Below are 22924 nucleotides of genomic sequence, written 5' to 3' on the forward strand. Positions count from 1 at the left end.
AACAGGACCAGTCCTTGCTACCTTTTCTGTTGCTGATATTTCACCCATAAATATGCATGTGGTCTCACTATTTGTAATCGCCTTGGGAAAGTATTTACCTACACATGTTGACAGTTTGGTAAAATAGGCACTTCATAAATTTACAATTTTTTAAATTTTTAATGCTTTCATCTTTCAATTAAATGTAAAGAGTGAAAACAGGGTCTAAATTTTTGGCATGTGCTATAATTTGGTAAATTCTTAAACTCAAGTATATTTCTTAAGCTAGTCATTGAAAACCAGTCAAAGGTTGTTTTCATGAATTTTGCTGTATGAGTTTACTAAAATTGCAAATTTTACTTCTAGCCTTATAGAATTTTGAAATGTTATATTCAACAACTTTTTAAATGTCAACATTAAAGAAAGAATGGTGTAAATAAATGCAGCAAGATGCTTAGCTTTGATCTCATGGTTAAGTTATTGAAATTCTTTGGATATTGAATTACTGTAAATAAATTTAGGATAACTCTATGTTTTCTAACTCCAAACTCTTATAACTAATGAAAACTCTTTTGAGATAATGACAGTTATAATGCTCTATTTTTTAAATAACTCTCTTTGTTTGTGAAAGCATTTAAGATAACAGCTACACTTATTAATTGCTTAGACGTTTATTAAAAATAATAGCTACCATTTTTCAACATTTCTTTAAGTTATATATTACAAAAATATGCTATTTTATTTAATCATCAAAAAATCCATTTTGGGTTCAGTAAATCTGAGTAATTCTTTCTCATTCAGCTAATATTTGGGAGAGCAGAAATTACAATCTATGACTATCTTATATCAAGTCTATATTTTACTACTTTTATCAAGATACAGTTGATAAAAACCTAAACTTGAATACCTTTTAAATCTCTATATTTTTTCTTTTCTCCCCTCCCATGTTTTATGTTTTTGATGTCACATTTTATATCTTTTTATCTTGTATGTCCCTTCACTAATTATTGTGTAGTTATTCTTACTACATTTGTCTTTTAACCTTCATACTTGATTTATAAGTGATTCCCCACCTTTACAACATTAGATAATTCTAAAATTTACTATATATTTAGCTTTACCAGTGAGATGTGTCTCCATATGTTTTCTTGTTACTAATTACCCTTTCTTTTCAGCTTAAAGAAGTCCATTTAACATTTCATTGAAGGCAAGTCTAGTGGTGATGAACTCCTTTAGTTTTGCTTCTCTGGAAGAGTCCTTACCTCTCCTTCAATTCTGTATGTCAGCTTTGTTAGGTAGAATATTCTTAGCTGGAATCTGCTGATAGTTTTATGGAGGTTCCTTGTATGTAACGAGTTGTTTTTCTCTTCTTGCTTCTAAGATTCTCTCCTTATCTTTGTCTTTTGACACTTAAATTATAGTATGACTTGTCATTGCTCTTTTTGGGTTCATCTTATTTGGAGCTTTTTGAGCTTTGGATGTAGATGTCTTTTCCTTCTCCAGGTTAGGAAAGTTTTCAGCCATTATTTCTTCAAATAATTTTTTTGTCCCTTTCTCTCTCTTCTTCTGAGACCCTGATAATGCAAAACTTGATCCATTTGATGTTGCCCCAAAAGTCCCTTAAGCTATCTTCACTTTTTTCATTCTCTCTCTTTTTTTTTCTTTTTTTCTCTTTTTGCTGCTCTGATTAGGTGAGTTTCACTGCTATTTCTTCAAGTTCACTGATCCTTTCTTCTGTTATATCTAGTGTGCAGTTGAACCCATTTGGTGTATTTTTCAGTTCAGTTAATGTATTCTTCAGCTCTACAACTTCAGGAAACCAGGGCATCTGTCAATAGTATAAGTACCTTTTAGAAATGACCAGTGAACTAGAGAGTGGCGGAAGGAGAACACCAGCTATCCTCCATTCCTTGAGAGTATCTACTTAGGCCCCTAGATGTGTGCCAGATCAGAAGGTTGGACCTCAGGCTGAAGCTCTTGGACAAGCAAATAGGTCTGTTTCCCAGAAGGATTAGGGTTTTATTCCAGTCTGCTGTCTGTGCAGTGCCCAAGGGTGGTAGCCTGCCACAAGCTGTCTCTCCAATTGTTACAGTCCAATGGGACCCAGAAACATAAACCTCCCTGGTCACCAGTGCTAGGCAATCAAGGGGCATCATTTGGGCCATAGTTACCAAAGCAAGGCACCAGATGTGAACACTAGGGCACCAGATATGCATAAGAGCTCTCTTCCAGAAGATAGGGGGCTCTGGAGCACAGCAGAGAGAGAGCATGAAGATAGTGCCATACTTCCAAGTTCTCTCAAAAGGCTTACCGTAGGCCCTTAGATATGTGTTTAATTACAAGCCTGCCCTTCAGACTGGAGCTGTGAAGATAAACTAATAGAACTCTCACTGAAAAATTGGGGTCCTTAGGCTATTGCCTTTTGCTGTGCCCTAAGGGTGGTAGCTGGTTAAGAATTATTTTGCCATTGGTTCCAGTCCTGTTGAACACTTGAGCATAAACCCTATCAGCCACCAGAACTAGGCTATATAGAGTTGTCTCCTGGGCAGCAACTACAAAAATCAGAGTGCCAGTGAAGGGTACAAACTTTTCTCTGGGACATACTGGTGAGCTAGGTGAGGTAGATGAAGAGCACAAAGATGGTTCCTGCCAGCCTCTGACACTGGAGTGTATCCCAGCAGGCTCCTAGATGTGTGTTAAATTAGATGCCTTTAGGTCAATGCTTTAAAATAAGCAAATAAACCTCTTTCACTTAAAGTCTGGGTGCTTTTCAATTACATGCCTCTTCATTGGGCCCTGAGGAAGGTGACTCTGAACACACAAGGCCTTTAAGAGCTGTTTTTTCAGTTCATCATAGCCTTGTGGGTCTCATGGATGCAAGCTTCACTGGTTTTCAAAGCTAGATGTTTTGGGGGCTCATAACTCAGGTGCAGGCTTTAGAAGTTGTGGCACCCAATATGGGGGTCAAACCCTTTGCTCCTCAAGGAGAAGATTCAGGTTTTGAGTTCTCTTCTGATTGTGGATCGCTGTGCTGTGGTGGGTTTTGTGGTGATATTCTGTTTCTACTACCCAGTTTGAGGTGGGATTTTTCTCATTTGCCCAGTGTGTAGGAGTGGCTCATCTAGTTTTTAGGTTAAATTGTTCCATATGTAGCTGTAGATTTTGTATGTCTATGGGAGGAGGTAAGTTCAGGATCTTCATATGTCACCCACTTGGACCAGAACCTAAATTGTACTATTAATGATTATGATATATTATACTTTTGAATATACATTTCTTTTTCTAAATTAATCTCTGTTTAAAGTGATTGAAGTATGTTAAATTCGTGTTAATATTTGAAGAATTTATATTTTATAGTATTGTCTTTCCATCCAAAACTGTGATATCTTTACTATTTCATTCTTTGTTATGTTCATCAATAAAATTTAACAGAATTATGGAAACTGATAATATCGACCCTGAAGGGAGAGTGCTATTTCTGCTCCTCTCGGAAGTAAATTGTGTAACTTAGCAGGCAGATCTATGTCTCAGTTACCTCATCTGCTGAAACACGGAATATAAGAATGACTAATTCCATGACTCTCTCTCGCCCTGTCACAGCTCACCCTTCCCCCTCCCCATAACCTCAAGTCCGTTATCTAGGAGGTCTGCGACACTAACAAACGTAGTAAGGTAGATAGCTAGTTGGAAGCAGCCGCATGGCACAGGGATATTGGCTTGGTGCTTTGTGACAGCCTGGAGGGGTGGGATAGGGAGGGTGGGAGGGAGGGAGACGCAAGAGGGAAGAGATATGGGAACATATGTATATGTATAACTGATTCACTTTGTTATAAAGCAGAAACTAACACACCATTGTAAAGCAATTATACCCCAATAAAGATGTTAAAAAAAAAAAAAAGAATGACTAATTCCATATAGATTGTTTTGAGAATTAAAGAGATAGTACATATAATATACTTAAAATGGTATCTGTAATATAAGACCTCAGTGGGGTAGTAATCATTGCTTGCATTGTTATTCTGTCTTGATATAAGGGCAATATATTTCTGTTAAGCTTTCCTAAATTTATTTGAGTTTTGGTACTATTACATATAGAATATTTTTTCCCATTTGGATTTATTTTTGCTTATCCCCAGGCTAAAGAAGAATTACTGAATTTGAATGTTTAGTTGATTCTAACTACTAATTTGTTACATGTTCTTTTAAGGCTAGAACTTATTGCTAGAAGTTATGTAGCTAAAAAAAATGCAAATAGCAAAATATGCAGTTGAATATTTTTATTAATGAAAATACAGGAATATTTTATATTTTATTTTCTAAAATCTCCAAAACAATATTGAACAATAATGTCAATGGAGATATCTAATTATTTCCTTTTTATTTAACTAAAATTATTTTAGTGGTTTGGGTTAAAGGATAATGTTTTATTTTTTAGTTTTTAATTAAGTTTCAGTACTTTGATTCTATTACATTTTAAGTAGCACTCATTTTTATTTGAAATAGTTTTGTATATTTCTACCATCTATAGATATGATTAAATTGTTTCCTTTAATATGTCAATAAAATATATAATTTCTGGTAATTTGACACTGAATTACCATGGCTTTTATGGAAAAATTGTTCATTTAAAATTATATTCAAAAGTAAGGTTTTTTTTCCTATTCTCTTTTGGATATAAATTTAGGCTATCTTACTAAATCAAATCTAGGAGATGTACTTATATTTCTATGGTACAAAATAATTTAAATATTGAAATTATTAATGACAGTAGATAATATTCACCTGTGAACTCATTTGTTCTTGGGCTCCTCAATGTTAGATTTTGCTTTTTCTCTTTTCTAATCTTTCTTCTGTTGATTGTCTATTTAAGTGCTTTCATTTCTCTTGGGTTATTGTTTTTTTTTTGCGGTACACGGGCCTCTCACTGTTGTGGCCTCTCCCATTGCGGAGCACAGGCTCCGGATATGCAGGCTCAGCGGCCATGGCTCACGGGCCCAGCCGCTCCGCGGCATGTGGGATATTCCCAGACTGGGGCACAAACCTGCGTCCCCTGCATCGGCAGGCGGACTCTCAACCACTGCGCCACCAGGGAAGCCCTCTCTTGGGTTATTTTTATATAATTCATATTTCTCTAGGGAATAATATCTTAAATTTTGCTTCCCCAGATATAATAGTTTTTCTATAATTACTTTATCATAACTATTTTTGTTTTCTCATTCCTAACTTTGAAAATTACTAACTTATTTTTATTTGGTTTGCAAAGTATTTATTATATTACCATTCCTTTCAAATTATCAACTTAAGAAGCCTTCCTTTTTAAGGTTGAATTATATTTCATTTTATGTATGTCATATTTTCTTGATTCATTCATCTATTTTAGACATTTAGGTTGTTTCTACAACTTGGTTGTTGTGAATAATTTTAATAAGTGTAAGAGTGCTAATGCTTCCAGAAGTGGAATTTCCAGATCGTATTGTAGTTCTATTTTTAATTTTTTGAGGAAAGTCCATACCTTCCTGTGCAAGGAATCTAATTTTCCACATTCTAACTAATACTTGGTTCATTTAAAAAAATTTTTTTTTAGTTTTAAATTTTTATTTAATGGCCACCTGACAGGTATAAGGGTGGTTTTGATTTGCATTTTCTGATGATTAGTGATGTTAACTAACAGTTTTCACATACATTTTGGGCACTTGTATGTCTTATTTGGAGAAATATCTATTCAAATCCTTAGCTCACTTGTTAATTGGTTTCTTTTTTTAGGTTTTTTGCTATTGTACAAGTTCCTTATACATTTTGAAGATTAACTGCTAAGCAGATTTATGGTTTAAAAATATTTCAACCATTCTGTAGGATAGCTTTTTACTTTGTTGATTGTTTCACTTGCTTTTTAGTTGTACAGAAGCTTTTTAGTTTGATGCTCTCCCACTTGTCTGTTTTTGCTTTTGTTGCCTATGCTTTGGGTATCATATAAACAAAATCATTTTCATGACTAAAGTCGTGAGCTTTTCTACTGTGCTTTCTTCTAGTAGTTTTACAGTTTAAGGTTCTTAGTTTAAGTTTTTAATCCATTTTGATTTTATTTGATGATATGGAATAAGATAAGGGCTCAGTTTCATTCTTCTGTATTTGAATATTCAGTTTTCTAAACACTGTTTGCTGAAGAGGCTATCCTTTATCTACTGTGGATTGTTGGCACCCATACTGAAGATCTGTTGGCTGTCTATGTGAGGAATTATTTCTGGGATCTTTTTTTTTTTCTGTAACATCAATCTGTGTGTCTGTTTTTATGCCACTACCATACTGTTTTGACTACTGTAGTATTGTAGCATATTTTTTAAACTGCTGAATATTAACTTTATTTTTTTATTTTTATTTTATATTGGAGTGTAGTTGGTTTACAATGTTTTGTTAGTTTCAGATGTACAGCAAAATTATTCAGTTATACATATACATATATCTATTCTTTCATAAATTCTTTCCCCATTTAGTTTACTACAGAATATTAAGTAGAGTTCTCTGTGTTATACAGTAGGTCGTTGTTGGTTATCTATTTTAAATATAGTAGTGTTGTGGGAGAGGATGAATTGGGAGATTGGGATTGACATATATACAGTATTAATACTATATATAAAATAGATAACTAATGAGAACCTTCTGTATAGCACAGGGAACTGTACTCAATGCTCTGTGGTGACCTAAATGAGAAGGATATCCAAAAAAGAGGGGGCATATGTATATGTATAGCTGATTCACTTTGCTGTACAGTATAAAATAACACAATACTGTAAAGCAACTATACTCCAATCAAAATTAAAAAAAATAAATAGTAGTGTTGTAAAATATTTTGAAATCAGGAAGTGTGATGCCTCCAGCTCTGTTCTTTTTTCCAAAGATTAATTTGGTTATTTGTACCTTTTGCGATTTCATATAAATCTTAGAATTCTTTTTCTATTTCTTTAAAAATATGCCTTGGGAATTTTATAGGAATTGCACTGAATCTGTTGATTGGTTTGGATAATATGGAAATTTAATATATTAATTCTTCCAGTCCAATGTACACAAGAGGTTTCTCCATTTGTTTGGATCTTACATAGTTTCTTTTATCATTGTTTTATTGTTTACTGTATATAAGTATTTTACCTCACTAGTTTACTCCTAAGAATTTTATTCTTTTTAGAGTTATTGTAAATGGGATGTTTTTCTCAATTTCCTTTTAAGATAGTTTATTGCTAGTGTATAGAAAGGTAAATTATTTTTGTGTGTTTATTTAATATCCTGAAACCTTACTGAATTTGCTTACTAGTTCCAACAACTTTTTTTTTTCATTTAGTCTTTCTATGTATAAAACCATGATATCTGCAAACAGGGGCAATTTCACTTCTTTCACTGTGATTTGGATGCCTCTTATTGCCTTTTCTTGTCTAATTGGTCTGGCTAGGACTTCCAGTACCATGTTGAATAGATATGACAGAGCAGGTACCTTTGCCCTGCTCCTGATTTTAGAGGAAAAGCTTTCAGTTTTGTACCTTTGAGTATGATGTTAGTTCCTGGCTTTTAATATATGTCTTTTATTATATTGAGGTTTTCCTTCTATACCTAGTTCATGGAGAGTTTTTATCATGAAAGGGTGTTGAATTTTGTCAAATGTTTCTACTGTAGTTGTTGAGATGGATCATGTAGTTTTTATCCTTTATTCTGTTAATGTGGTGTATCACATTCATTAATTTTTTTAAATGTTGAATCTTTCTTAAATCCAGGGATAAATTCCATTTGGTCACCATGTGTGACACTTTCAAGTTGGACCTGGTTTTCTAGTAACTTTTTGTTGAATTTTCCATCTATATTCATCAGGGATATTGGCCTATAGTATTCCTGTGGTGTCTTTGGCTTTGGTATCAAGATAATGCTGGCATCATATAATGAGTTTGGAAGTTTCTCTCCACTTAAATTTTTTAGAAGAGTTTGAGGATTGGCATTAAAGTTTCTTTAAGTGTTTGGTAGAATTTGCCCACAAAGCCCTCTGATACTTGGCTTCCTTTGGGAGGTTTTTGATTATTGATTTAATCTCTATACTATTTATATGTCTGTTCAGATTTTGATTTAACCCTGAATCAATCTTGGTAGGTTATATGTTTCTAGGAAGTTAACTGTTTCTTCTGTTATCCCGTTTATTGGCATATAATTATTCATAATAGTGTCTTATCATTTTTATTTCTATAGCTTCAGTTGTAATGTTTCCTCTCTGACTTACAATTTTATTTGTTTGCATTACCTCTTTTTCCTTAATCTGGCTAAGATTTGTCAATTTTGTTTAGCTTTCAAGAAAATAACTCTCAGTTTCTTTTATTATTTTTTCTATTTTTCTTTTTTATTTTGTTTTTCCTCTAATTTAAAAATATTTCTTTTTTCTTCTAACTTTGGGCTTAGTTTTTTTTTTATTGAGGTGTAAATTTAGGTTGTTTATTTGAGATCTTTCTTCTTTTATAATGAAGGCATTTATTGCATGAAATTTCCCTCTTAATACCACTTTTGCTTCATACTATAAGTTTTGGTATGTTGTGTTTTTGTTTTCATTTGTGTCAAGTTATTTTATAATTTTTAAAATTTCTTCTTTGACCATTGGTTGTTCAGATCGTCTGATGGTGGTCAGAAAAGATCTTTGGTATAATTTCAGTCTTCTCATATTTACCAAGACTTGTTTTATGATGTAAAATGTGATTTATTCTGAAGAAAGTTCCATGTGTGCTTGAGAATAATGTATATTGTGCTGATCTTCGATGGAATATTCAGTATATGTCTGTTAAATATATTTTGTCTATAGTGATACTCAAGTCATTATTTATTGATTTTCTTTCTACATGTTCTATCTATTATAAAAATTGACATATTGAAATCTCCTCTGATTGTTATATTGCTATCTATTTCTCCCTTCAGTTCTGTCAATGTTTGTTTTATATACTTAGGTGATCAGATTTGAGTGCATATATATTTATGATATATCTTCCTGGTGGATTGACCTTTTTATCTTTGTAAAAGGCCCTTCATTGTCTCTTGTGACAGTTTTTGAGTTGTTCTATTTTGTCTAATATAAATAGAGCCACTCCTGCTCTCTTTTGGTTTCCATTTGCATGGAATGTCTTTTCCTTCCCTTAATTTTTAGCCTTTTTGTGTTCTTAAATCTAAACTATGTCTTAATCCATTCAGTCATTATGCCTTTTGATAGAGGAGTTTAACAAAATTACATTTGAAGTATTATCGATAGGAAATAATTCAATATTGTCCTTCTGTTATTTTTCTGTTAGTCTTATAGTTCTTTGTTTCTTTTTTCCTGCTTACTGTTTTCCTTACTCTTTTGTAGATTTTCTTTTTATTGATAGGCTTTGAATTTTTTTTCTTATTTTATTCTGTAACTTCTATAGGTATTTGCATGTGTAGGTGTGCTTACCTTGGGCCTTAGATAAAATATTTTATAAGTCTATTTCAGGCTGATAACAAGTTCAGTCATACACGAAACCTCTACATTTTAACTTCTCCTTCCTAATCCTTATATTATTGTTGTCACAATGTGCACCTACTGACATTTTGTATCTTTTTCCTACATCTTCATTGAGATATAACTGGCATATAACATTGTGCAGGTTTAAGGTACGCAACCTGTTGCTTTGATATACTTATGTGTTGCAACATGACTACCATGATCATAACAGTAGCTAAGACAATTATGTCACATGATTACCATTTCTTTTTTCTGGTGAGGACATTTAAGGTCTATTCCCTTAGCAACTTTAAGGTATATATACTACACTATTGTTGACTATAATAATTATGCTGTATATTAGATCTCCAGAATTTATTTATCATGTAATTGAAAGTTTGTACAATTAGACAAATATCTGCCTATCCCCCCACCCTATCTCCTGGTAAATACCATTCTACTCTGTTTCTATAAGATAAGCTTTATGAGATTCTAGTGATATCATAGAGTATTTGTCTTTCACTTAGCATAATGTCCTCAAGTTCCGTTCATGATGTTGCAAATGTTATGTTTTCCTTCTTTCTCATGACTGAATGAAATTCTATTAGATATATACATCATATCTTCTTCATCCATTCTTCCATTGATGGACAGTTCAGTTGTTTCCATATCTTGGCTATTGTGAATAATGCTGCAATAAACATGGAGGTGAAAATATCATTTTGAGTTAGTATTCTTATTTTCTTCAGATAAATACCAACAAGTGAAATTGCATCAAATGGCAGTTCTGTTTTTATTTTTTTATGAACCTGCATACTATTTTCCATAGCAGTTGCGTCAACTTACATTCCTACCACCAGGGCACAAGGGTTCCCTTTTCTCAACATCTTTACCAACACTTGTTATCCTTTGTCTTATTTATGGTAGCCATTCTAACAGATTTAAAGTAATATCTCACTGTGGTTTTGATTTGCATTTCCCTGATGATTAGAAATGTCAAGTACATTTTCATGTACCAATTGGACATTTGTATGTCTTCTTTGGAATAATGTTTATTGGGGTACTCTTCCCATCTTAATTATATTATTATTATTTTTATTATTCTTAATTTTTTTTCTATTGTGTTTTCAGAGTTCCTTATATATTTTGGATATAAACCCCTTTCTGATATATGCTTTGCAAATATTTCTCCTATTCCATAGCTTACCTTTTTGTTTTGTTCATTGTTTCTTTTGCTGTGCAGAAGCTTTTCAGTTTGTTATAGTCCCCCTTATCTATTTTCACTTCTGTTGCTTATGCTTTTAATGTCATACCCCCCAAATCATCACCCAAACCAAATTCAAATATCTCTCCCCCCTATGTGTTCTACTAAGAGTTTTATGGTTTCATGTCTTATATTTAATTCTTTAATCCATTTTGACTTCATTTTTCTGAGGAGAGATGTAAGATAGGGGTCCAGTTTCATTATTTTGCTTCTGATTATTCACTTTGTCCATTTATTCAATAGACTATGCTATTCCCACTGAGTATTCTTGGCTTGCTTGTGAAATAGTAGTTGACGGTATATGTGAGGGTGAACATATGTGAATCTTGTGAACTCTAAATTCTGGTCCATTGGTCTATATATCTATAGACCAGTATCATACTGTTTTGATTATGGTACAATAACTTTTAGTATAGTTTGAAATCAAGAAGTGTGATGCATCCAGATTGCTTCTTCTTTTTCAGAACTGTTTTGGCTAGAGTTTTTGGTAGTTCTGTACAAATTTTAGCATTGTGTTTTCTATCTGTGAAACATACCACTGGAATTTTGGTAGGAAAAGCACTGAATCTTTTAGATGGCTTTGGGATGTATGGACATTTAAACAAATTAATACTACCAATCCATGAATGAACACAAGATATCTTTCCATTTGTTTGTGTGTACTTCAATTCCTTTGATCAAATTCTTGTAATTTTTACTGTACAGAACTTTCACCTCTTTTGTTTAATTTATTCCTAAATATTTTATTATTTTTGATGCTATTGTAGATAGGCTTTTTTTTTTTTTTTTTTTTTTTTTTTTTTTTTTTTTTGCTGTACACAGGCCTCTCACTGTTGTGGCCTCTCCCGTTGTGGAGCACAGGCTCCGGACGCGCAGGCCACTGGCCATGGCTCATGGGCCCAGCCACTCTGCGGCATGTGGGATCTTCCCAGACCGGGGCACGAACCCATGTCCCCTGCATCGTCAGGCAGACTCTCAACCACTGCGCCACCAAGGAAGCCCTAGATAGGCATTTTTTAATTGCTATTTCAAATATTTTGTTGTTAGTGTACAGAAACACGACTGATTTTTATTTATTGATTTTTTTTTAGCTTGCAGCTTTACTGAATTTGTTGATTGGTTCTAACAGTTTAGTACAGTCCTTGAGATTTTCTAAACATAAGATCATATCACTTGCAAACAAAGAGTTTTACTTCTTCCTTTCTGATTTGGCTCTCTATTTCTTTTTCTTGCCTTATTAATCTGTCTAGAACTTCTAGAACTATGTTGATTATGAGTAATGAAAATGAGCACCCTTTTCTTCTTCCTGATCATAGAAGAAAAGTTTTTAACCATTCACAGTAGAGCATGATGTTAGCTGTGGCCTTGACATATATGGACTTTATTATGGTAAGGTATGCTTCTTTTATCCCCAGTTTCTTAAGCATTTTTGTAATAAGTAATGTTTAATGTTGTCAAATATGGGGCAAGATAAGATAAAGGATAGGGAAACATATGATACGAAATGAAAGTAGTTCAAAATTAACATTTTTTTAGTTAAAAATATGTTTGAAGTGCAGAGAGCTTTGGCTGGTAATAAAAAATATTCCAGAAAAACTTGGACAAAAATGTTTCAGACACAGCTAAAAATGTAAATGCTGTAAATGTCATATTAAGTTTTGCTTCAGTTTGATTTTTTAAACTTCTTTCTCAGAAAGAGTCAGATTTCAGAAAAGCTTCCCAATAATTGGTATAGGAAACAATGTGTTTTAGAGCACATTCTACTGAGTTGGAAGGATTTGAATCATAATCCTTATCTCTAGTGTTCAGTAAGATGTGAAGTATTTCTTAGAAATGGTTCTATTTGTCTGTGTACAAAACATGAGATTGCAAGCAAAATTGTGAAATGTCAGTGTTTGCCATAATTTATCTAATCACTTATCTAATAATTGTGACCCATCTCATTTTTTCTTATGTTTGGATATATCTCATGCCCCTTAGACAGAGCTGGCCAAGTTTCAGATCTACATTTCCCGCCAGTCTCATGATAAGAGTGGCATTTGGTGAAGGAGTTCTAGGGACACCTAAAATGGGTTTCCTGGATTTGGGGGATATGTGAATAGAGAAACTGGATCCTGCTACCTTCTCAATAAATTTGAAACATTTTCCATAATCACAAAAATAATATAAAAGGGCTACATTTTCTGCTATCATGAAAATATTTTACAGAAGAAATGGAGAAATGCATGGAATGAGCTAGTTGTACCTCATTGTGTTCAGTCTGTCTAAACTTCCCCGTGGGAATTTCTTTCAATAAGTCCCTGTTGCTTAAATTGTCCTTTATGAAAAAGTTCACATGCTTTTGTACTATATATGTTTTCCCACGGGCAGTCAGGTGCCTGTCCATGTGCTGTAAATAAAGTGGGGAGTGTGTCTCAGGTCACTCAATTTCTCTTCAAGCCATGGGAAGAAATTCAACTCTACCAGTATTGAAGGCACTTTGACATGTTACTTCCAGAACTTTAATTTGTGTGCAAGTAAATCATGTGATATTTAAAGATGTTATTAAAAGTGAACGATTTCATATTATGATTACTATTCCTATCAGGGAAGCCTTCTAAAAGATACTAGATGTGAATTAAACTCTTCAAGGGAAATCAGTGCTGTTTCTTTGTCTGTCACATAATAAAATGTCAAAGGAAAGATGATAAGGAAGCAAATTGACTAAGATGATATATTTGGCATTATGGAACTTTGAGGTTTTATCTGCACAAACAGATTAGATAAGATTGGAGCTTAAAATTCTGATTTAATTTGGCATGTCTTCCCTATCTAGAGGCAGACTGATGTGGATTCTAATATTCAATGGCCTATAAAAAAGATGACACCAAACTTCTCTTTTCTACTTTATCTCCAAAGTCTGATCAATAATTTTCCTTTAGGTGCTTTCTGCCTTTCAAAACAAAATCCCTCAGCCTGGCTTTATGCTATGTTTATGGCTGGTTTTTTTTAAGTAAAAAACTTTAGATAAAATGCTACTACCACTTATTTCACCTGATACTCAGTATATCACGAGTAACAGTAAATATTTGTCCTCTGAATATGCTATCATCCCACCTGGGAACAACAAAAATACCTTCAATATTTAAAGTTAAATCAGAATGAATATAATATATGAATTGTACAGATCATCTTAGGTTATCTAACTAAACTTACATTGACATTTTTAAAGGAAAATAATTATTAAAAATATAAGGGGTTTGATTGATTTTTTTATGAATCAGAATCTGTCTTCCTGTCAAATATATATGACAAATACATTGTGTATATGCTTACATGTACCTTAAAGCAGAAAAACATGACTTCAAATATTGATAATTGCTTCTGGGAGTCCACTAGGATGAAAGATTGTACGAAGTATATACAAATCTATTGACACATATGAAGACTTGTAAGAGAAAAAGTAATCTTTATTCTTCTATGACAGAAGATCTTTATTATACTCAACTTTCCCCAAATTATAATATCTCATTGTAACAGAGAGAAGTTAAATAGACTCAGTATAAATAAGTTGTTTATGAGTAGCAATGTGTTGAGTAGAAATTATTCCTATTGGCTTTCTTAAATATGTTTTGAAAGAAACATTTGTTCCTTTAGATGTCATTTGAAATCTTTTGTTTTCTTCTTCCCAAATTTAGTATGGGATTTTGGATATTATAAAACCAATAGGGGAAAAACCTTCTTTTCCCTATTTATATATAGAGTTTGACATTTTTCCCCCACAAAAATAATTTTTTTCCACTCATCTATGTCTTCATCAGAAAAAAAGTTACATTTTTCTTTGAGAATTTCTAATAATGATCCAAATAAATTAATTTTAACAGCAAAAAAAAGAAAATTATTTACATTTATATGCCTGTGGAATAAATTTTATTGAGTGATATCTTTCTTGAAACACCAACCAAAATATACAGTGTGTCTTTTCTTTTACTCTAGCGTGATTTGAAGGTTTTCTGTTAATCATATGCTACTTTGGCCTTGGCTAAATAAAGATATTCTTATCTCTAAAGTATACTCTATATTTGCTCTCCATTCATATAACACATACGTGTATGTATATTTCTTTTCATTTTTCATTAGAATGAAGAGAAATTGATATTGAATATGATGGTAGTTTGTTTTCATGAGTAAAGAAAAAGAAAAGACTGAGATGGAGTGAGGAGAAGCTATCTGAAAAATTCCTTGGGTCCAGACTGAGTCACTAAACTTATTCTGATGTATGATGATTGGAACAAGTCCTTTCTTTGTGTGCTAAATTTTTAAGTGCAAAATTATTGTATTAAATATATTAAGCATTTTATGGGTTTTAGAGAAAAACAGAAAATATATAATGTAAATGTGCAAACAGTGGAGAAAAATGAATGGATCATGCAATGTTTTGAGGTTCCAACAACTATGTGATTCCTTAGGGTAAGGAATAAGGTAAAAGAAAAGCTTTAGAATTGCCTGTACTTTCATCCAGACATATATTAGTTGAGTAGTCTTATGATGGCTATTTCTTGGGATAACCACTAACTGTTTATTACCATAAAAGAAGGTGGGTTCGTTGTAGAAGAAACAGTTTCCCTTCTTTGAATGACTATTTTAGTTTCCTCCAGCTGCCATAAAGAAGTCCCACAGACTAGGTGCCTTAAACAACAGGAATTTATTTCCTCACAGTTCTGGAGGCTCTAAGTCCAAAATCAAGCTGTTGGGAGATTGGTTCTTCCTGAGGCCTCTCTCCTGGCTGTCTTCTCCTGGTGTCTTGTCTTCTCCTTGTTCATGTATATCTCTACCTCCTAATTTCCTCTTCTTATAGGGACACCAGTCACATTGGATTAAGTCCCACTCTAATGATCTCATTTTAACTTAATTGAAGCCATATTCTGAGGTACTGGGGGTTAGGATTTGAACATATGAATTTGGGGGGGGAGGTGGTTGGGGATGGGGCAGCTCAGCCTATAACAATGATCCTGTGCCTTTTTCATGGGGATGGCATCTGTACTCCAGCTGTGTGTTTCTGACCAGGATCACAAAACTTCATCAACTGCATTGACCTTGACACATATTCCATCAATTGTGATGCCTTATCCCCATGATTTAGTGTTGAATTAAGCCACTCTACATCATTCCTCGGTTGTTTCCAGCTGGCACTAGGGGGAGTACTTGGATTTCTTTTCCCCCAGTGATGATAACCCTCTAAAATGCAAATACAGTGGTCCCTGTTCTCTGCCAGTGTGGGGAAAAAACATCTTCAATAAGGGAAAAATAAAAACAATATGCAGGAAAATAAAAACCTCATGCGGATGCAAGCAGGGATGAGAGGCAGAGAAAGAGAATGCTGATAGCTTTCCAATTCCTAGAGGAGCTTCACCCTTGCTTTCTTGTGTGTTTTGGTTCTGAACTGTGTTTGTTTGCTTGTTTGTTTTGGTTAAGTTACTACATATTATGTAATATCCATTTATCAATGTAAGCATTCAAATTGTGTATACCTGTAGGTCTTAACCTTTTCTTTATTTTTAGTATATTGGAAGGATATATTGTCCTTAATAATAATCTCTCACATTCTCAATGAAAAATACGGACGACCAGTTATGGCAATTGACCTTTCTACAGCTTGGGAGACATGGTTTCCGAATGCTCCTGAATCTTTTAATTTTACCTCCACAGATGGGCTAGGTTCAGTATAAAACATATTTTTCAAAGTGGATATATTTGGGACAAAAATTATTATGTATCTACCACAGTCATAACATATAAAATATTTAGTTAATCTGGAAACAAATAGGTTGAAGTAATACAGTAACTTACATTATCAGAAAATAAAACCATTCTGTAAAATACGAAATTTCCCTCTCAAATATTATATATATATAATATATATTATATATTCAGTTAATATATATCTAATGTCAACTTGGAGATTGTTCTTTTTATACTGTGATTTATTAGTGGAGTAAGGAACAAGAAGATTGGATTTATTAAATGTGCCTAAATCCTGGACCTACCATAAATATCACATTATCCCTTTAATTGAATATATGGTACTAAGAAATACCACATATACGTAGTTTGTAATTACTTCTTTTCAAAGATGTGGGCCAAGGCTTTTACACTCAGAACACTGACTTTCAAGTATGAGGGTCACAGATAAACTGTTATCCACATACCAGAGCTCAGATAATATTTTTCTCAATTTTTTTCATTGGTTTCTTAAAGTTTCTTTTCAAGAAACTAAATGTGTGTAAGAATCTCCTAGACATGTTTTTAAAATATGCATTTCATTTTAGTAGGTCTAGAGCAGGGTATGAAATTGAGCATTTCAATAAACAGCCCCAAGTGATACAATGCTCTTCGTTCATGGGCCACATTTGTGTTGTGGGGGCATAAAGAATTGATGTCCTGCGTAATCATCCTCCCAAAAGATATCCTGGTCTAAATTAACTTGCATGGCAGAAAGTTTCTCAAAAACCTTCATATGATAATGATCACATTTCTGGAAAGTAAATTATTTCCTATGAAAATATGTATTTTTCTTTTCTATAAATTATGTGCTGCACATATTGACAAAGACTCTCCTTGGCCAAACTCTGTACAGGCTCTTCTAAGCCCTCTAGGACTTGGCTTCAGTGTCAGTCCTTGCTGGCCCAGGCCCAGCAGTTAGAGCAAGAATATAGCTAAGTCATTTTAGCAAGATCCTCGCTCTAGATAATCTGATCACCCCAGATATCTGATCAAATTCCTCCTTCCCCACCATCCCCCAGCTGATATGTTATCACCATTGCCTGCCTTCAGCAAGAATCCTATTAGTTCTATTTAGCCAGAATCCCCTTTTACTCATGATATTTTTCTTATTAATTTTCTATCCACTGACCCTACTCTGCTCCTTGGCTATAAATTCCAACCTCTCCTTTTTATCTTCGGATTTGAGCTCATCCTCTCTTCCCTATGGCAAATCCCCATTGCAGTAGAACCTTGAAAACTTGAAAAGTTTTCCTAAGTTTTTCCTCTTGTCTTTATTAAGCATAGAATAAGTTCTTCTTTAATAACAATACTCATCTACTCATTTAAGTTAACTTTAGTAGAGGAAAACCAATTATAAATTGATCAAGATCCATCTATTATGTTATATTACTTTTCAACTATTAGGATGGTGTTGATTACTGCAGGAAGGATGGGATTAAACATTTTGAAAGCTCATCTACTCTCAAAATGTTCCTTAGGTATGGTTGAAAATTTGACAACAAAGGTGATTCCCAGCTCAAAAACAGAAGTAAAAGACTGAATTATGCTCAATTTTACACAAAGATTCACCTGTCCTGCCAGAAGTTACTGGTAAAGAAAAAATTACCTATTACACTTGCTAAAGATGACAAAATCAACTTTATTTAGGACCATCATGATATATAGGGTCCATGCAATTGGATTTCGTGGTCAGAGAGATTGGGCTCAACTCCAAATACAGCATGTGCAGTGGAAATTTATAGCCAAAGTAGCTATAATTTTTAAAATAATGTTTTAAACTTTAAAAACCTTGGCTGAAATTGCTGGTATGGCTGATATGAAAACTTAAGTGAATAAGAATTAAAAAATATGTTTATCTAAGTGATTTTTAGGATAAAGAGAAAACTGTAAGTAAGAATGTAATCTATTAAGAAATAATCCAGTAGCATTATTGCAGTTCAAAATCTGTGGATTATGGGCAAAGCTGACTTTGACCAAAGACGCAAGTATAGATTGAATCATTTCTAAGGAAAAAAAATAACTGAAAATAAATTGCCTGTACATAAATATTGAAAAGTTAAGGTACAAACAATAATAAAATTGAATAGGAAGAAATCTTACAAGCTAGAAATTAATAAAATAATTCAATATGCTTTGAAATAATATGTGATCAGCATTTGAAAACTGTTACTAGTTTGAATTTTTTTTGGCTGCAAGTAACAAAGATGACCTAACAGTGACTTAAACAACTACTAATTCTTCACACAGAACTGAAAATTTGAAAATAGATTGTTGTAGATTTTGTTAAACTTTTCAAATATGCTATCAAGAACACAACCTCTTGCTAGCTCATGTCAAAGTGGTGTTCAAGCAGGAACAAAGAGGAAGGAGGCCTTTCTCAGTCTCCTCCTCCTCTTCATCATCCTCCTTCTACTCCTATTTCTTCTTCTCTTCCTTCTTTGACACAAGCACCTCTTACCCAGACAGGTCCCCTTTTGTCTCTCTACCTGTATCTGTAGTTGCGTAGGAAACAAAAAGTGGCCAATAAATGTTTCATCTTAAGATCAATGTCTTACGGGTTTGTTTTTTTTTTTCGTACATAAGAAGGTCATAGGGAAGTAGCCTAGTGTTAGTAAGATGCTCCATGGTGTCAGAATACCAGCTACTTTCATCTTGGTGCTAGACCAGATATTAGTAAATCATGTAACTATGTAAAGTGATGGATGTTGACTAAGCCTGTTGTGGTAATCATTTCACAAGTTACACATAAATCATTATGTTGTACACTTTGTACTAATACAGTGTTGTAGTCAGTTATATTTCAATAAACTGGAAAAAATAAAAAGAAATGAAGAATAGACAAAAGGGGAGATTTACTCATAAAATTCAAGTATAGAAACAAATCATAGTAGAACATATACCTAGCTCCTACGATCCTTTTTTTTTTTCTTTTTGCAATGGGTCACAAGACAATAGTTTGTTCTCCCTTCCACAATACATGTTCAGTAATGTCCTTGCTTTCAGTCACCATTTAATGAATTGATATGGCTTCCTCATTCGGTTTACCTAAGCCCTCATTCTGAGGGGTATGAGTTCTTAATGATCCTTCTTGTATTGCATTTCTGTAATCTTCCTTTAAACTTTACCACTGAATATGGCAGAGGGGCCTCTGGATTCAAATATACAGGTACAGATGTAGATAGATACAAAAATATATAGATGGATATCATGAGTTCTTGATAGAGGCATATTAACATTTTGAGCTGGGTAATAATTTGTTGCCCTATGCACTGTGGGATGCTTAGCAGCATTCTTGGCCTTTCCAATGAGGTGTAACAACCTCCCCTCCCACCCCCTCATTTGTGACATCTGTGAATATCTCCAGAGATTTCCAAATGTCCTCTGGTGACAACTCTCCCAAACTGAAAAATATAGATATATGGATATAAATATAGATATATAGATTCTTCATTGAAGCTATGATTTTTTTAAATACCTATTACACTTTTAATCAAATATTTCATACCCATGCAATTTCTACTTACTATACCCGTTTCTTAGAAGTATATTAAAATTTGCCACTCAATTGCTCCCTCTTTTTTGGTCTATTTTTGCTTTACATTTTAGAGATTTTGTTAGACATATATACATATGATTGCTCTATCTTTAGGAATTTTTTTTCATTTATTTGAGTGAATGATACTCTTTTTATCTCTTATAATGTTTCCCTTTTCTTATATGTGTGTGTGTGTGTGCATATATATATATAAAATAAAATATACATTTAAAAATGTTTATGATTTCTATACCAACTCTTTTTTGTTGTTTATGTAGTATACCTGAACATTTATGACAAAGGTTACAACTCTATAGATAGAGAGGGAAAGAGAAAATAAATGGATAGAAATCTACATTTCCATATGTAAATTCATTTATTCACTTTTTTGGCTTTCTCAGGATGATATCTGTTTGCCCTACATCACTCAACAGAAACAAAGACAACACCTTTTGGCCCAGCAGCAAAAACAAAGGAAATTCCTTATTTGGGGATGAATTTAAGAAAGTGAGCAAATAAGTTGTAAGTACTTCATACTTTCCTTTTTCAACATAATATTTTCTACGTATTAATCTGAGAATATAATTGAAAATGATAAGCTTATATTGCAGTAATATTATCTCAGAATAGAGTTGGAAACAGAATATGCCAACATAGAAAAAATGTAAAAGCTTGTAAAAAAAATCCTTTCCCCCATACAACAATAGAGCTAGATGATTGTTGACAACATTGCAAGGTGAAGTATGGATTGGTGCCAAGGGGACCATAAATACTTGATGTGAGTCCTTGATTTACTTGTTCAAGGGCATAAAGCTTTACATAGGTAAGTTGGTGTTCAGTTATCTGTTGTTATATAAGGAAACTACCCCTGGACTTAATAGCTTAAACAACCATTTTATTTATCTTTGATGTTGTGAGTCAGAAATTTAGAGAGGGCTTGTCTGGGAGCTTGTTTTCTGATCCACATGGTATCTGCTAGAGCAGCTAGGAGTGGAGGATTTGATTACAAGTTGGCTTCTTCCCCTTTTTCCAGGATCAGACACAACTAGGTAGAAAAATTAAAAGTTTAAATAAACTTGACTTTGTGAACAGTGATGACCAGTCATAAATAAATACCTGAACATATAACTATACACATTTGAAATAATAATAAATTATTAATATATTTTATCTCAGGAATATAATAAAGGTTATCACAAAGATCTTAATTTTATTTATTTATTGAAGTAAGTTGATTTACAATGTTATGTTAGTTTCAGGTGTACAGCAAAGTGATTCAGTTATACATACGTACATATCTATTTTTTTCAGATTCTTTTCCATTATAGGTTATTACAAACTATTGAGTATAGCTCCTTATGTTATATAGTAGGACCTTGTTGATTATCTATTTTATATATAGTAGTGTGTATATGTTAATCTCAAGCTCCTCATTTATCCCTCTCCCCTTTTCCCCTTTGGTAACCATAAGGTTTTTTTTAACATCTGTGAGTTTCTTTCTGTTTTGTAAATAAGTTCATTTGTTTCATTCTTTTAAGATTCCACATATAAGCAATATCATATGATATTTGTCTTTCTCTGTCTGGCTTAATTCACTTAGTATGATAATCTCTAGGTCCATCCATGTTGCTGCAAGTGACATTATTTTATTCTTTTGTTATGGCTGACTAATATTCCATTGTATACATGTATCACATCTTCTTTATCTATTCATGTGAAGATGGACATTTAACTTGCTTCCATGACAATCTTTAGATATTTGTTTAAATAGTTCACAATAGAAGAGTAAGGAGGGGAAAATTCATATTATCATCTTGATAGATGCTTAAGAAAAATTTGATAACATTTCTGAATTTTTAAAAATATTAGTAATTTAAGAATAGATATTTCCTTGATATAGGACATCCAACTGAAAACCACATCAAATGATGTAAAGCAAAATTTATATATAAACTTTAGAATTATTAACAAGGATGCCCAACATCACTACTGTGATTTATCACTGCTAGAAGCTTTAACAAGTTCCTCCAAATTCCTCCGTCCATTCTCTGCTTCAGTCATATGAACTACAGGATTTTGACTGTTCAAGCTCTTTCAAAACTCCATGTGATTATTTGGAATTATGTTTTTTTGCTTTTTCTGACTGGTGACTTCCAAATCCTCTTTGATCGTCTTAGCTCAGGTTCATCTCTTCTGTAAAATTTCCTTGACTCCCTCAGAGTTAGTAAACTCATTCTCTTTGACCTTTTTTTGTATTGCTTTTGAAACTGAATTGTAATTATGTTTTAGTGTCAGTTTGTTGTTCCCACCAGAATAAGTGCTCTTTGAAGTAAAAAACAAAACATTAATCATTGTATATCTGGAAAGTAACACAGTGATTGGTGAATTGTAGGACTTAAATGTAGGCTTTTAAAACCATAAATAAATCCATAAATTTTACATTTTGCTTTTAAGGGAACCTGATGATTTTCTACTCAAAATCTTGATATATTCCTCTCTAAAATTACATGGAATACTTGTTCTTTATATACATCAATTATGATTCTGACAGTTTAGATGTAATATATACATTGTCTCCTTGAGGTAATGGGACAATTGTCATTCTTCTGGAAGTCAGTAATTATTTCTGTTAAATCATCTATTATCTCATATATAGTAGCCCCCCTTATCCATAGGGGGTACAAGTCCTACAGTGGATGCCTGAAACCACAGACAGTTCAAACCCTGCATATGCTATGTTTTTTCCTATATTAATGGTCACATATGGTATACAGCATGAATACAGGCTGGACAAAGGGATGCTTCACATTCTGTGTGGGACACAGCTGGAAAGTGCAAGATTTCACCATGCTACTCAGAATGTTATGCAATTGAAAACTTATGAATTGTTTATTTCTTGAATTTT

This window comes from Grampus griseus (genome assembly GCF_964374135.1).
Source record: "Grampus griseus genome assembly, chromosome: 3".
NCBI classification, from domain to species: domain Eukaryota; kingdom Metazoa; phylum Chordata; class Mammalia; order Artiodactyla; family Delphinidae; genus Grampus; species Grampus griseus.